Source organism: Eutrigla gurnardus, assembly GCF_963514095.1.
Source record: "Eutrigla gurnardus genome assembly, chromosome: 5".
Lineage (NCBI taxonomy): Eukaryota > Metazoa > Chordata > Actinopteri > Perciformes > Triglidae > Eutrigla > Eutrigla gurnardus.
Window position 1 is genome coordinate 31,350,204 of NC_139919.1, and position 3,931 is coordinate 31,354,134.

Here is a 3,931-nt window from a genome sequence, read left to right on the forward strand (position 1 = left end):
CATAAAGATGATGACCCGGCGATTTGACAGAGGGACAGACCTGAACCCTCGAGACGGGAACGCAAAGTCTGTGAGGCTGTGAGGGGGACACTGACAAAGGTCTGAGAGGTCAGAGGTCAATGGTTGAATAAAGTTCTGGTCCCCAAAAGGTTCTGGTGTCTAAAGTTTTAGAGTGAGCTGCGACCTTTGAGGACAGTCCTGCAGACCCCCGAGGACCCGTAGACTACTATGAACCGTTGGACGTACCTCTTCATCATCATCACCAAGACAACAACGGAAGGTGAACTTTTGGACTCATCATCAACACGTTGCTGATCCAACGTCGACTTCCTATCTCCTTCAGATCAACGTTTTCATTAAACCACGGTTAAAAAGCAACAATATTATTATCAGTCTGAGCAAATCACACATGAGACTCCAAAAACCCAAATTTACTAGACGATGAAACCATCATGGCCTTGCTAAGTCAATGAGGATCAATAATGGAGCACCTGTCCAACTCCTCATCACAGAGCACACATGGAATACAATCATCTTCATCTGTGTTTTTATCTCTGCTGTTCATTTACAGTGAATAACTATCATTTTCTTTATTTCTTCTATTATTCTCTCCGTCTTCTGGATGGTGTCTTTCTGGTTGTTTATGCCTTCTGTAAGTGTTCCTTGTTAAGTATTCAAACATAATGTGTACTTATGACATATACAGCTGAAAGATAATAATGTATGGAAATGTATATGCTGTATGGTTGCTGATGAAAACTACTAGAAAGGAGAAGGCAGTGTAGACGGGGCTAGTGAGTCCATAAAAATACACTTCCATGTTTATTTCTGATTGTATGTCTGAGTCCATCTACATGAGCTTTCCTCCGGCTCATACAGAAAGCAATAAAAAAGCAATGATTGGGGAATAAACGAGTCATGTGACAGGGATGGAGGGCCGACCTTCGCCGGCATATGAAGGTTTATTTAGCTTGCATCAGCTTCCCAGACCGCCAGGCCTTAATGTCTGTTTGGCTCTGCATCAACCTGAGACGTGATCCCTGCAGTCGGGGGATGAGATCCTCCACAGAGACTCTCCCGGTCTAGTTCTGAGGGCCTGGTGTTGCCCGAGGCGGACCTGGACCCCTCACCTTTACTGCCTGCTGCATTATGAATGAAGTCAGGAGTCAGAAGTCTTGTTCCTGCAGCCTCCTGCGGTTCGGTTTGGGGGAATGAAAGCCCCGAGGAGGAACACGGATGTTGTTTTGTCATCTGTCATAGTTTCATAGAAAAGGTTGGAATCCACAGAAACAGACAACGATGCCGGTTTTCTTTTCTCTCCGTTGGATTCTCACCTTGAAGCGACGCTGCGAGTCTCCTCGGCGAATCGTTTTTTAACAGCGCCGTTTAGTTTCACAGAGAAACCATTTCACATTTGGAACATTTGGCTCAATAGTTAATGTCGAGGTGAAAGCATAACTTTCCTCAGGATTCAAGCCTCGTTGTGGTCGTTATGCAACACCATGAGAGAATCTGCCTCATTGAGGAGTTTTTAACATTTGCATTAGAAAGGATTTAAACAGCTGCAACAAAAACAACATGTTCAGAAAACACGACATTAAAGATTCAACATCATAGGAGAGTCCACCTTCTCTGGTCCCACCAGGGTCCTGAGGTCCCACCAGGGTCCTGAGGTCCACCATGGACCAGGTCTCTGTAAAGATGTGGGACCAACAGTCAGAAACCTCCTGTGGCTGAAGTCTTATTTCAGACCAAACGTCACACAGCCAGGAGCATGCTGGGTAGTGGAGTAGCCTTAGGTGCTAGCTGGTTAGCTTAGCATCAGGTCTTGTCCCCCTCCTCCTGCGGCGGTCGACTCCCTTTAGGTGGCGTTCGGCTGGGAGATGGGCTACTGGCCACCAGGGGGCGACTCCTCTGGTCCCGAAAAGAATGGATTGCAAATGGTTGCGTCACATATAAGATCGGCTTAAATACGATGAATCCGCGATAAATTCCTACATCGTCCCGTCGTTAGTCCGTGTCCCGTCGGAACCAAGTCGCCTAAACGCGATGAAGAGAATTTTAGAGCGTGTTTTGTTTTGTTCGCTGTTTACGTGTTTCAGACGTGTTAACACTGTTTACATAAGGACCTGAATAAATGTTTCCGTGGAAACGTAGTTGAGAGAGCAGTGTAGTCGTCTGGGAGACGGGGTCGGACGTGTCTATGTGCTGGAGCTTCATTATGTGAACAAACGAGTAGAGAGTGAAGGAAAAATGGTCACCTATAGAAAATCATTCAAGAACACACACACACACACACACACACACACACACACACCTTGTTAACCTCCATACATCAGCTCATTCTGACAAAATCCCTCGCTTATTCCGCCTCCTGTTTACACTTCCTGTTCTTGGCTGCAGGGGATTATGGGTGTTGTATTGAAATATTGACTTGAAATATTCCCACAGGTCCGGTCTGCACCGACTCATTGTCAGAAGTATTAAATGTCACACTGTTCAGCACACACACACACACACACACACACACACACACTGTCAGAGACACTCGCTGTTAACAGTCAGGAATAGGACGGCATACAGGTGCACTCATCCAGCTGAACAGGCAGACTAATGCTTCACACACACACACACTCACACACACACACACACACACACACACACACACAGTCAACATCATGACCCGCCAGAGTCTCTCAGGGATCTTTGCTAGATTTCAGAATCACTAAACTGTACCCAGCTTGGCTGTCTGTGTGTGTCTGTGTGTGTGTGTGTGTGTGTGTGTGTGTGTGTGTGTGTGTGTGTGTGTGTGAGCGTGTGTGTGTGAGTGTGTGTGTGTGTGTGTGTGTGTGTGAGTCTGGTGAATAAATATGAACCTTGCTGTGAGCGTCTCCTAACTCTCGTCCTCGGAGATAAAGGCCCTCAACCAGCTGATCTGATAACTGCCTATTGACTTAGTCTCTCTCTCTCTCTCTCTCTCTCCCTCCCTCTCTCGCTCCGGAGGGCGATCAGCCTCCTGCAGCTCGCTCACACGCCGTCATGGCGGCTCCGCCGGACGCAGACGGCGGCGTTCCCGAGTGAGAGGCCACTAATTAGGAAGGAAATGAAAGGGATTCAATGATGGAATCCAAATAGAGTGAGTCTTCTTCTCCTCTTCCTCTTCTTCCTCTTCTCCAACTCAAACTAAAGAACATAGACTTAATGGGCCCTAGTTTCGTAGACCAGGCGCAGTCAGCTCTCAGCGCACCTGCGCCGCGCCGACGGGGTGTGTCCGCCTGGACTTTGCAAGTTTCGTGCACCGCACAGGCTCGCACAGGCACACCTCCCGTCTCGCCCACCCGCGCAAGTGGGAAAGAGGGAGGAGAAGAAGGCGTGAGTGGGAGACGAGGAGGAGACGAGGCGTGGACTGGGATTAATACAGCCGATTCAGATCTTCACCAATCAAATGAGCTCCTCTCCTCACCTTTAATGCGTTAGGGGAGGTTCAGTGCAAGTTCCGTCACTTGACAACCCGATGACAGAAGCAGCGCCGGCGCTCCCACCACGCGCATCACGCGCTGTGCGTGCGTATCATAATAATAGGCGCGTTTCGAATCATGCATGCGCATGCATTTGCCTCGCAAAACAAGGCATTCTGGGAAAAAAACGTCACAAATGCTGGTGATAACTTCCCTTTGCGACATGTCACATGACTTTAAAAACTCGCGGTATCTCCAGGTACCTCCCTTCGCATGCTTTTCTCTGCAGATGGTCTGAAATAAGTGTGGACATAAGACACTCCCCTCAACGTTGCCCTAGTTGGTTAGAATTATCACGTGGTATTTCCCACGTGAGAAAATTCCTCAGCCTCCGTCAACAACGGGACTTCAAATGCCTCGGCTCGAGTTCGTCAGCGACGAAGAAAGCCAGCGCCACTGGGCAGGCCATATTC